This window comes from Capricornis sumatraensis, chromosome 13 (assembly GCF_032405125.1).
Source record: "Capricornis sumatraensis isolate serow.1 chromosome 13, serow.2, whole genome shotgun sequence".
In the NCBI taxonomy this organism is placed as follows: Eukaryota; Metazoa; Chordata; class Mammalia; order Artiodactyla; family Bovidae; genus Capricornis; species Capricornis sumatraensis.
In genome coordinates this window covers 7394364-7408213 of record NC_091081.1, presented here as the reverse complement: position 1 = coordinate 7408213, position 13850 = coordinate 7394364, and the positions used below count along the sequence as shown (strand labels likewise).

Here is a 13850-nt window from a genome sequence, read left to right as displayed (position 1 = left end):
TCTTGCATTTTGGTGTTTTATTATTTCCAAATCTCAGTTATATACAGGATAACCAGGGCACTGTTTGAAAAAAAAAAAGGAGCTAAAACAGCCTGGCTGATGTGGCCAGTGGGCCCAGCCCCTACGGCTCAGCCCTTGGAGGGAGTCTCGGGGCTAGGGGCCTCTGGGCCCTGCCTGGTTTGTGCGCCTGTGGCCCAGCGGCCACCAGCCTGCCGGGGGCAGGGCAGCAGTGCAGACCATCCCCTTCCCACCTCATTCAGCTGGGGTTGCAGCCGGCCTGGTAGGGCAGTGACGGTCTTGTCCCCAGAGATCTGGTTGCTGCAGGTGGACACCAGTACCCCACGTGTCCTGAGTGAGGGTCAGTCCCAGAGGCCTCAGTTGTGGCCACCCTGCTCATAGGAGCTGCCCTGTGCTGGAGGCTAAGATGTCCGGGAGCCGCCAGGTGACAGAGGGTTTCAGCTCATCCTGGTCTGGGCAGAGCGCCCACATGTACAACATTAGCAGTACCTTGTCCAGGTTGCTCTCAACCACCTTGCCTTTGGGGTTCTTGATCACTGTCACCAACTGGGCCTGGAAGGTGGTGATTAGCACAGGCCTCTGCATCCATCATCTTGCTGTGACCTTGACTGTCAGCAAGTCCTTGACCTTGACTATCAGCACTGTGGGACACCCAGCCTAAGGCGTTGCTCTTGGCATGCTTCATCTCCATCTCAAAGAGCCCATCAAGCACCACGTTGCTGTCCCTGAAGTCCTTCAGCTGCTGGTCCCACTTGGAGTCCTTGTGCAGCGATCCCAGTGCCTCCTTGTTGGCCTCAAACACTTCCTCTTCCTTGAACTTCTCTCCGGCCGCAGGTAGGCCCGGTCTGCCCGGGGACGCTCGGGTCCATCTTCTGCTGGATGGACTCCACACCCTGGCAGGCGGCTTTGAAGGCAGCGGTCCAGTCGAGCTTCTCCCCGCCTTCAGACAACAACTTGGCCACCGGCTCTGCGGTCTCGGATGCTTCTTCCACACCCTCCTTGATTTTCCTGCCAAGGTCACTTTGACTGACTTCATCAAGACTCTCCTTCCCCGTGCCCATGATCTCCCCCAGCTTCTTTCCTGATTGCCTCTTTCCTTCTCAGAATTTCTGATTCGATGGTTCTGTATCTCCTTCTATGGGGTCGCACAGAGTCGGACACGACTGAAGTGACTTAGCAGCAGCAGCAGTATCTCCTTCTGGCTTCTTGACCTTGCCTCGGAACTTTTTAAAATTTTTTTAACTTTCTTTCATTTCTTTGTTTTCGGCTAATTCCTGTTTGATATTACCGAGCCAGCCGGAGAGAAAGCCTTTTCTGTTTCCTAAGGCACAGGATTTGGACAGGGTCTGCTCTCTGCTCAGCTGGTAGCAGCTGGACCGGAGGTGGACTCTGCTGTGGACCATCTCCGCGGGCACGGTACCAGCCTGCCCGCAGCAGCGCCGGCACCCTGCTGCAGGATCCCGTGTGGGGAAAAGCTTTGATTGTGTTTTTAGAGCATTTACTTTTTAAAATTGGAGAAGGAAATGGCAACCCACTCCAGTGTTCTTGCCTGGAGAATCCCAGGGACGGAGGAGCCTGGTGGGGTCACACAGAGACGGACACAACTGAAGCAACTTAGCAGCAGCAGAACTTTATTCATTTCAGACCTTTTCTCTTTCTTGTCTGGTGAAATCCTATGCCTTTAAGCGTCCAGCTCTCTGTGAAGTCTTCCCTGACTTCAGGAAGGGTGGATCTCTCCATTCTGAGAATTCCACAGCACTGCTCTCCATATCTTCATGACAAAATTACTTCCCTTACTATATTGTGATTTGCCATTTTTAAAATGTCTCTCGCCAGTTACTTAAAGATGCCTTACTGAGGACAGGAATTGGGTATATTATTCCTGGGTCCCTCCTAGTGCCCAGGAGGGGTACATGGGACACAGGAATTATAACATGTATGTCAATCATATGGATGAGAGGCATCAAAAGGCACCGTCATTTCTCCACTTATTCTTGGGTTGTGCATGTGTGTTTCTGTATTGTGGGAGTATGGAATAGTTATGACCATGTAGCCATCAGATATGAAGGGTGTGTCCATAATGGTCCACAGAGAACCTGTGAAAATAGTTCCTGGGCTGAAATATGCAAAGGGCTTGAGAACTGTTTATGCAGGCAATCACACCCTGAAAAGGAAGTGTGAGAACCTTATTTGCCAAATAAGGCTACCATACCATGTAGTTATAACCCCATGCTTATCCCTACACCATTGCTTTTGTATTTAAAATCAGAACTTCTAAAAATGTTTTCTTTTTTTTTTTAATGTGCATTAAGGGCACATAATACATGATTATATACTTAAACTGACAGTTGTGATTTTTTAGTAGAAAATAAAGGAAATGGTCGATATTTTTTGGTAGTGAGTTTTAAGCCCGTGTGATAAATCAACATTTTAAACAAATTTATTCATCTGACTTCTTGTATTCTGGTTTCATCTCATTGTGTGTGTGTGAGAGAGAGAGAGAGAGGGAGAGAGCAAGAGAGATGAGCCTTGTAAACCTTGTTGAGAAACAACCACCAGCAAAGCAGTGGCAGATTCTAACTGAGTTATCACAGAGTTGCATTACTACATCCTTCCCCCTAATATAGGCCGTGCTATTTTGTCATTTGTCAACTCCCTGAAAATATCCTTCCCCCCCCCACAAGTCAAAAATGTCTTCTTTAGGGCATACAGGATAAGTTGTAATAACACATTTGATAGCTCTAAGTAATTCTCTGCTACCAATGTACACAGTGAATGTTATTAATGGGAGACTCTTTCCATGGGCCCTGAAAATAGCCAATAACTCAACCTGTCAGCATTTTGATAACTACAGCCTTCAATTTAACATGAAGAAATATCAGATTCAGTTTAGTAGTCTCAAAAGCAATGAATACAGATGATGAAATCTCTTCTTTCAGGCAAAGAGACTGCAAATTATACATAGACACTTATTTCTAATAATGTCATTTCAATTTGCTTCTCAGTTGCCTGATATTAGAAGCATTTATTCAGGAATTGGGTGAGAATTTAATCATCATTTCAGAGCTCCAGGCCCATCTCAGGGACCGATGGAATATCATTATCAGCAACTGAGCGGCAATTCTTCCTACCCCCTTCCTGCATTTCCTTATCTCCTTTTTCTTCTTACTTTCCAAGTTTTATTTCTTTGTTTAAAAGTTTTTCATTGCAATATAGCTGATTTACAACATTGTGTTAATTTCGGATGTACAGCAAAGTGAATCAGTTATACATACACATATACCCTGCCCTCCTTTTTAGGTTCTTCTCCCATATAGATTATTACAGAATATTGTATAGAGTTCCCTGTGCTATTCAGTGGGTCCTTATTAGTTACCTAGAGCTCTGACAAACCTAGATAGCATATTTAAAAGCAGAGACATCACTTTGCCAACAAAGGTCCATATCATCAAAGCTATGGTTTTCCCAGTAGTCATGTATGGATGTGAGACTATAAAGAAGGCTGAGCACCAAAAAATTGATGCTTGCAAAATGTGGTGCTGGAGAAGACTCTTGAAAGTCCTTTGGACAGCAAGGAGATCAAATAAGTCAATCCTAAAGGAAATCAACCTTCAATATGCATTTGAAGGACTGATGCTTGAAGCTCCAATACTTTGGCCACCTGATTCAAAGAGCTGACTCATTGGAAAAAGACTAATGCTCGGAAAGATTGAAGGTAGGAGGAGAAGGGGGCAACAGAGGATGAGATGGTTGGATGGCATCACCGACTCAGTGGACATGAGTTTGAGCAAACTCCAAGAGATAGTGAAGGACAGGGAAGCCTGGCGTGCTGCAACCCATGGGGCCATAAAGAGTCGGACACAACTTATTGACTGAACAATAACAAGTGTGTATATGTCAATCCCAGTCTCCAAGTTTATCTCTCCTCTCCCTTACCCCCTAGTAATCATAAATTTGTTTTCTAGATCTGTAACTGTACTTTGTAATGGGATTTTATTTTGCCTGTAAAACCAGCTCTGATGTAAAAAGCAAGCTCACCCTTGGAGATGGTCTATTGTAGGAAGGACCAGTGATATGTTGGTAAATGCTTATCAGTGTAGCTGATTTCCAGCCACCAGCATGTTAACACTGAGGGCAGCCTTGGGAAAAGAGGCCCCAAAGCACCTTATTCTGCAGCACTTCCATTGTACAGTGACAATGTAAGAAAATGCCCTCAAGAGCATAGGTAACAGTAAAATGTACTGACATAATCAGAAAGTGGAAGGGTGTATTTATTATCTTTGTTTTTTATATAATTTATGTAATTATATTTTTAATATAGTTTTTATAATGGCTATACTGGCTGACAAAATTCCTGATAATTTAATAATTTTTTCTCATGATACTATGGGCTTCCATGGTGGCTTAGATGGTAAAGAATCCTCCTGCAATGCAAGAGATCTAGGTTCGTTCGATCCCTGGGTCAGGAAGATCCCCTGGAGAAGGGAATGACTACCCACTCCAGTATTCTTGCCTGGGAAATCCCATGGACAGGGGAGCCTGGCAGGCTACAGTTCATGAGGTCACAAAAGAGTTGGACATGACTGAGTAACTAACACTTTCACTTTTCATGATACTATAGGAGCTGGCTTCAGCTATTGAATAGGACGCTTTACTCAACCTGCCTTCAGGACCCAAACCCTCCCCATCCAGCCCTGAACCCATACAGCATCACTTCAAGCACTTCTTTTGCTAGTATCTTCAATCAGGAACATTTGTTTGATTGGAATGGCCAACTGTTTTGGTTAGTGGCGGAGAAGTGCAAAGATTTGTAAGAAAGAGTAGATAGACCAGAAAGAAGACTGGGACATCCTTTAACTCCCCCAAACCTAGAAACTTTTACTAAGTATCTTGAGTTACAGATGGACAGCCTGCTTCAATTCTATATTCTTGTATTTGGCTCACCACCTCCCAATGTCTTATAATTCAGAGTTTATACACACACACACACACACACACACTTTTATATTTTTATATTCTCTTGAAAAATCTGAAAGTCTGGGCCAGTATTACCATAGGACTACAACCCCCTGGGTCTGAATAGTGACCCTTAAATGGCCTTGAGCTCTCCAATTCAATCTCTTCAATTTGCCAGTCCCTGGGGAGTGAATGAGTGGTCCCATTATAACCATGGCTGCCCCCTCAATCCCTGCCGCCACCCCGCATCCTGGCCATCTCTACACATCACCACAGCCCAAGTCCAACTTGCTTTCAGTCATTCATTGTCTGGCCTGTATGTCTCCTTCTCAACCTTCTTGATTGCACAAACAGCCTTTGAAGTCTCATTTCATACCAGAATTGTCTCGACTTTGGATGATTCTTCTACCATTACTCTGGGCTTGTTTCAGTGGTAAAGAATCTACCTGCCAATGCAGGAGCCACAGGAGATGTCGGTTAGCGAGTTTGAATCCTGGATTGGGAAGACCCCCTGGAGTAGGAAATGGCAAACCACTCCATTATTCTTGCTGGGATCCCATAATCCCATGGACAGAGGAGTCTGGTGGGCCTCCGTCCATGGGGTCGCAGAGTCAGACATGATTGAGCACAGTGATTGAGACCATTACTCTGCTTGTTCTGCCTTCACCAACTGAAACAAATTTTTTATTTTTAAAAAACCACCAAAACACTTCTATGTGCCTTGATTTTATGAATATCTTATGAATGTACTATTTTCATTGCCCTGTTCTTTTACAAGTCCCTTTTAGATGGTCTGTTCTTAAAGGGCAGTGCTCAGGAATCATAGCCATTTAGCTTTCTTTGCATCTCACTTAGTAAAGAATCATGGACAGCTTTCTAAATGTTCTTTCATAGCTTCAAGAATGGGGATACTCACGGTGAGCTGATTGATACATGCTTGTGAGTGGCAGCATTTGAAACAATCACTCTATCTTAGAGAAAGTTCAGTTCAGTTCAGTTCAGTGGCTCAGTTGTGTCCGACTCTTTGTGACCCCATGAATCGCAGCATGCCAGGCCTCCCTGTCCATCACCAACTCCTGGAGTTCACCCAAACTCATGTCCATCAAGTCAGTGATGCCATCCAGCCATCTCATCCTCTGTCGTCCCCTTCTCCTCCTGCCCCAAATCCCTCCCAGCATCAGAGTCTTTTCCAATGAGTCAACTCTTTGTATGAGGTGGCCAAAGTATTGGAGTTTCAGCTTTAGCATCATTCCTTCCAAAGAACATCCAGGACTGATTTTCTTTAGAATGGACTGGTTGGATCTCCTTGCAGTCCAAGGGACTCTCAAGAGTCTTCTCCAACACCACACTTCAAAAGCATCAATCCTTCGGTGCTCAGCTCTCTTCACAGTCCATCTCTCACATCCATATGTGATCACTGGAAAAACAATAGCCTTGACTAGATGGACCTTTGTTGGCAAAGTAATGTCTCTGCTTTTGAATATGCCATCTAGGTTGGTCATAACTTTCCTTCCAAGGAGTAAGCGGTCTTTTAATTTCATTGCTGCAGTCACCATCTCCAGTGATTTTGGAGCCCAAAAAAAGTCTGACACTGTTTCCACTGTTTCCCCATCTATTTCCCATGAAGTGATGGGACCAGATGCCATGATCTTGGTTTCTGGATGTTGAGCTTTAAGCCAACTTTTTCACTCTCCTCTTTCACTTTCATCAAGAGGCTTTTGAGTTCCTCTTCACTTTCTGCCATAAGGGTGGTGTCATCTGCATATCTGAGGTGATTGATATTTCTCCCAGAAATCTTGATTCCAGCTTGTGCTTCTTCCAGCCCAGCGTTTCTCATGATGTACTCTGCATATAAGTTAAATAAGCAGGGTGACAATATACAGCCTTGATGTACTCCTTTTCCTATTTTGAACCAGTCTGTTGTTCAATGTCCAGTTTTAACTGTTGCATCTTGACCTGCATATAGGTTTCTCAAGAGGCAGGTCAGGTGTGTGGATCTTAGAGCAAGAGCCCTCATTAAAGAGTAAGTCATGGTGCTAATAAGAGTGCTTTCAAATTTCTAGCAGTCTCCATGGCTTAGCAAATTACGTCTGCATCAGAGCTTATGCAGAAATTGTGCCAAGACACACTCTCAAAAATCCACAATCATTGTGCCTTTCTTTAAATGTCTTCTAAGTTGTGCATATATAATGCATAAACAAGTTCTAGCTATTTTGTGAATTAAGAGTAATGAAACAATATTTCAACTGCCTTATCCTCGCAAACAGAAACAACCACTAGCTTTTATTTCTAAACGTTTAATTCATCACCACAGCCACCGTCATCTGGACTACAGATGGCAGACATACTTTCTGGAACTCTATTTCCAAGTAAACAGCATTTCCTTCAACGGTTCTGTAGAGAGAATACACAGTGTTTATATTCCTCTCAGCTCTTCTCTGCATTTTGCCCGAGATTATAAGCACATTTGGGAGGAGAACCATCTCACTGAAGAACAAGTGTATTCTGTCAAATTGGGTTAGAAAGGAACACTAAACTCAGAGTAGAGGGAAAATCCTTATGAAGAGATTCTTTTGGTTGGGTTGGGGTTTTTTGTTTAATTTGCATATCGCTTACTCAGTCTTTTGTGAGGGCACAGTTATCATTTCCAGTTCTGTTTTCTTTGTTCATAAATTCCTGACCAGACATAATTCACTTAATTAACAGCTCTCTGAGTCAATTGAGTTTGCTGCCTTAGGGGACAGACGCCAGAGGGCCAGAAACTCCTGAGTGAGCTGGCGAGGCTCCAGAAGTGCATAATCACACACTTGGGCTGTTTCTGAAGAAACAGAACAGACCGGACGCAAACGACAGCAGCAGAGAGCGAGGCCGCTGTGACAAGGAGGGGAGTCTCCCTCTGTCTTCCGTCTTGGAAGAGCTTGCTTTCCATGTATGTGTGAGCCCCAGTGACACACAATGAGCTCAAAAATCAGAGCAGGCAGATGTCAGTAGCCAGCTCACTGGAATTTCTGGAACCAGTAATTTCAACCACTTGACATGAGCATTTGATCACTGGAAGTATGAAACATACAATCAAAAATAAAAAAATAGAATAGATAAAATGAAATGAATGGAAACCATCACATTACTGGGTTCACTGTGCTTTCAGGGATTTACACCTGTATATAGCATGAGTACAAAGTTTTTATTTCTGAGGTTTGCTGTTAATAGTGTTGATTTCTGGGCTGCAAGATAACTGGGGCAAAGGTTGTTGGGGATCCTATTGAATGATCTGGCTGTATGCTTTTAGAGAGCAATTCCATATTTCATACGGTGGATATTAAAGTGGGACAGGTGCCTTGGGGCCCGAAATGTTTATGACTGCTAATTACTGATTTTTTCTGTAGAAAAAATATATATGAAATTTTATTACCAGTACCATTTGAATATAAAGTAAATATAACAAAAACGTATTTACTAATCTATAACCCACTTGATTTCAAACAGTATTCTATACACAAAGTTACTATATCAATTATTATAATAGTTCAGTTTAAACTTGAACAATCGAATGTTTAACTTGAATAATTACTAATATTTAGTTGTACTTAACTGTAGCATATCTAAATGTTTATTTGGAAGTGGTAATAGATCAGAGGTCTTCTGATTTTTTTTTTTGATTTATTCATTTTTAATCTGAGGATAATTGCTGTACAATATTGTGTTGGTTTCTGCCATACATCAACATGAATCAGCCATAGGTATGTATATGTTCCCTGCCTCTTGAACCTCCCTCCCACCTCCCACTCCACCCCACCCCTTTAATCAGCATTTTATGTCCCTCTCTATATTTCCTTACTCCTGGGTTGATCTGATAGTTGACCAATAAGGAGTACCCAGAGGGAAAATTCATACTTTTTACAGGTAGATAGCACCATATCACCTGTGGTAAATGGTTGCATGTTGCTGTATGTTACCTTTTCTTGTGTTCCCTCCCATAAAGCATCCTGATTAGACAGGTCAAGCTCCACTTCTGAGTCAGAGAATCTTACAGACCAACTTCATTTATTTAAGCAACTGCTCTAGGAAAAGCAAAATGCTAAGCAGTGAAAGCAACCTACAAAATTTTGAGTAGTAAAAGGAAAAAAGTGAAAATGAAAGCAAAAGTCACTCAGTAATGTACAACTCTTTGTGACCCCATGGACTGTAGTCCACGGAATTCTCCAGGCCAGAATACAGGAGTGGGTAGCCTTGCCCTTCTCCAGGGGATCTTCCCAAACCAGAGATCAAACCCAGGTCTCCCGCATTGCAGGCAGAGTCTTTACCAACTGAGCCACAAGGGAAGCAAAGGAAAAAAGAGTGTAGAAATACAGATTATACACTGTGATTTTGCAAAGAACCAACTGTGGCTGAGTAGTCCTGGCCTCAGAGCAGGGCTAGAAGCACAGTCCTTTTTTTGGCCCACTTGTTTTTCTTTTTAAAAATTGATTCAAGAACAATAAAACTGCAATAGGCAGCCGGGCCCACCTGCCATGTGACAGTGACCCCCCTCATCAGCACGTCTGATTTCCAGAGGCTGGAGTCCGAGGCAGCCTCGGCAAGTACACAGATGAATTTATTTGCCCAAAATGGAAGAGTTTTTGAGCTGTCAGCCCGGGCTTTGTTCTTTACATAAGGTCTTTGAACCGAGATGGTGACATTCTTGTCACTTCTATGTACGTTGTTGTTTTGGTACAAATGAAGACATGGGAGAGGGTGGTGATCATTCCTAAACTACTGAAACAAAGCAAGGTGGATTCTATTATTCCAAGGGCCCTGGGAATTGAATTTCTTCAGAAACATTCGAGAAAGAAGGAAGCTAAATGTTAAAAGGCCTTAGCGTTGATTAAAAAGTGAGCTCAGAAACAAACCAAAAATAAATAAAATGGATTCAGTATTTTACAATTAGGAGATTCTACACAGTGACACACAAACTTTTACATTTTTGTATTCTCTTGAAAAATCAGAAAGTCTGGGCCAGTGTTAGCACGGGGCCACAATCCCTTGGGTCTGAGTACTGATCCTTAGATGGCCTTGAGCTTTCCAGTTCAAGTCAGTTTCACCAGTGCCTAGGGAGTGAGTGACTGATCTCATTACAACCATACCCCCTCTTCCCCCCATGTATCCTTCCTGCCTGGACAAGAAGACATTTGAGTCTCTGTCACAGAATTCCTCATGAGAACTCGGTCGCTTCAGTCATGTCTGACTCTTTGGGACCCCATAGACTATAGCCTGCCAGGTTCCTCTATCCATGGGATTATTCCAGCAAAAATACTGGAGTAGGTTGCCATTTCCTACCCCAGGGGATTAAACCCACATCTCCTGGATTGGCAGGCAAATTCTTTACCACTGAGCCACCATAGAAATCGCATAGCATTCATCATAGAAATCTTTCAGATCCTCTACTAAAACTATGTGACTGTGAACAAGTCACGTATCCTTTCCATCCTCTGTTTCCTCATCTCAAACAGGGACGATAATACCTGTAACAGTACACCTGTCTCGTAGTGTTGAAGTGTAGATCATACAGCCTGCAAAAGAGCCTCTCATGTGTTAGCTACTGTTGTTCATTTATTATTAAATAATTTTATAATTATATGAGTATTAATGATTGATCTAAAACCATTAAATCATGAGTCAAATAAGTTTCTAATTCTGATTTTTTTCTTCATTGTATATATAATGTCATCAGCAACACATCAAGAGTAATCAATGAACTGTAATTTAGAGATGTAATTTGCTGATGGGGTCAGAAGCAGGTTTACTATAAAATTGACAAAATGTCAGAGCCCCTCATTTTTAATGGACCATTTCCAAGGCCTGGGAGAGAACCTAGAAATGAGTTCACCTAGTCATGTGCTTTTCTAAAATGTGTCAAAGTAAGATGGATTCACTGGTTAAGACAGTTGTCTCTTTCCACTCATTTTTCCTTTGTCATACTTGCCCTGAGATATCAGAGATTTTAGAGTGGCCTGCGGAGAAGGCAATGGCACCCCACTCCAGTACTCTTGCCCGGAAAATCCCATGGGTGGAGGAGCCTGGTGGGCTGCAGTCCATGGGGTCGCTAAGAGTCGGACATGACTGAGCGACTTCAGTTTCACTTTTCACTTTCATGCACTGGAGAAGGAAATGGCAACCCACTCCAGCGTTCTTGCCTGGAGAATCCCAGGGACGGTGGAGCCTGGTGGGCTGCCGTCTATGGGGTCGCACAGAGTCGGACACGACTGAAGTGACTTAGCAGCAGCAGCAGCAACAGAGTGGCCTAGCTTTTGGGAGATACAGATAAAGGGAGCTGAGCAAAGGAAGCATATGTTTTTGGTTTAATGGAGTATATTTATGTAGCTTGTGGTCTCTTCTGGCATTGTTACTTATTGCAAGGTATCCAGGTATAAAGATGACTTCCAGGAAAACCACTGTTGTCCACCAGGCTGACTCACCAACGGTAATACAAACTGTAGGGTCAGAGATGAGGCTGCAACATGAAAGTGCTCTAACCACTCAGCCCTAGATATGGGGGCCATGTGGGAGAAACAAGGTTTGGAATGTATGGGCCAAAGCTAGTCTGCAGAAATCTCTTTTAATGATCAGACTCGCAAAGCAAAATTGTTAGTGGAAGATTTGGTTTGCTACAATACTTACCCAAATAGGAGTTTTGTCAGAACAGATAAAATAATTCAGAATAGACAATTTTAAATACTCTATATGTTTCTTTTTTGTGGGAATCATGCAAATATGAGTTTATAAGAATTCTTAACCTTATAGAGCAAAACTGTGGCAGTACCTCATGCATCTGAAATGTCTGTGTGGCATTCTGTGCTTTCTGCAATGCATTAACTTGTTACTCAACAAGCTTTACTGTTGTTGTTACTCAACATCTTGTCCTGACAGTAGTTCCAGAAGAAACAACCCATAACACTGACATTGGCATAGTGAGTCTGCACACAAACTGTCTAAAAGCAGTAAGATGACCCAAAGAATAGAGGGTCCCAGTGATAAAAATTCCTACATATATCCATCAACAAGTTAATGTATGTAAGATGAAAATTGTTTGATAGATAACCAGTAAGGACCTACTGTTCCCCACTGTATAGGGAACTATAATAAATATTTTGTAATAACCTAAAGGAAAAGAAGCTGAAAAAGAATAGATATATATGTATAATTGAACACCTTGCTGTATACCTGAAGCTAACCTGACACTGCAAATCAACCATACCTCAATTTTTTTAAGTTGTTTTATTACCAATTTATATAGCTCTATAGAAGGTAGGAGCAATTAAAATGTATTTGAAGTGCACTTTTGCAAACCTTAAATTCAGATTGTGTACATTGTTCTGAATTGTGGACTATGCCAAAATTTAAATAAAATGAAATTAAGTATCCCACTGCAAGCCAAAAACCTATTCTGAAAGAAAGAAGACTGTTCAGTTCAGTTCAGTCGCTCAGTCGTGTCTGACTCTTTGAGACCCCATGAATCGCAGCACGCCAGGCCTCCCTGTCCATCACCAACTCCCGGAGTTCATTCAAACTCACGTCCATTGAGTCAGTGATGCCATCAGCCATCTCATCCTCTGTCGTCCCCTTCTCCTCCTGCCCCCAATCCCTCCCAGCATCAGAGTCTTTTCCAACAAGTCAACTCTTCACATGAGGTAACCAAAGTACTGGAGTTTCAGCTTTAGCATCAGTCCTTCCAAAGAAATCCCAGGGCTGATCTCCTTCAGAATGGACTGGTTGGCTCTCCTTGCAGTCCAAGGGACTCTCAAGAGTCTTCTCCAACACCACAGTTCAAAAGCATCAGTTCTTCGGCACTCAGCTTTCTTCCCAGTCCAACTCTCACATCCATACATGACCACTGGAAAAACCATAGCCTTGACTAGATGGACCTTTGTTGGAAAAGTAATGTCTCTGCTTTTGAATATGCCATCTAGGTTGGTCATAACTTTCCTTCCAAGGAGTAAGCATCTTTTAATTTCATGGCTGCCATCACCATCTGCAGTGATTTTGGAGCCCAAAAAAAATAAAGTCTGACACTGTTTCCACTGTTTCCCCATCTGTTTCCCATGAAGTGATGGGACCGGATGCCATGATCTTCGTTTTCTGAATGTTGAGCTTTAAGCCAACTTTTTCACTCTCCTCTTTCACTTTCATCAAGAGGCTCTTTAGTTCCTCTTGAGCCTCAAAATGGCCAAATTCTCCTACTGGGTCTGAAGGAAATGGAAATCTCTTGGCAGCAACATCGTAAAAAGATAGATATATTTACTAGAATGAGAATACTTTCAGAAGGAAAAACAGTGAAAGAAAAAGAAAGTTAAGAAGGGAAAAATTGTGTGTATGTCAGTCCTTTTCTCCCAGTTCGTCCCGCCCTCCCCTTCCCGTCTGTGTCCACAGCCTGTTCTCTACATCTGCATCTCTATTCCTGCCCTGCAAATAGGTTCATCTGTACCATTTTTCTAGATTCTACATATATACATTAACATATGATATCTGCTTTCCTCTTTCTGACTTACTTCACTCCACATGACAGACTCTAAGTCCATCCACATCTCCATCACGTGACCCAGTTTTGTTGAGTTTTGCTTTTATGGCTGAGTAATATTCCATCGTATATATGAACCACATTTTCTTTATCCACTCACCTGCGGATGGACATATAGCTTGCTTCCATGTCCTGGGGTACACATGTATACATATAGCTGATTCACTTCACTGTATAGCTGAAGCTAACATTGTAAAGCAATGTTGTAAAGCAATTGTAAAAGAACATTGCAAAGCAACTGTACACAATGAAAAACATTTTTAAAATAAATTTTTTAAAAAAGAGGAGAGAAATTATAAGTCCACCAGAGCATTCCAGATAG

General features: G+C 42.5%; 1 pseudogene; it reads right to left on the bottom strand.

Annotated features, from left to right (window-relative positions):
- Nucleotides 1-523: 523 nt before the first annotated feature.
- Nucleotides 524-1421, bottom strand: LOC138089942 (mitochondrial import inner membrane translocase subunit TIM44 pseudogene; annotated as a pseudogene).
- Between the last annotated feature and the right edge of the window lie 12429 nt (nucleotides 1422-13850).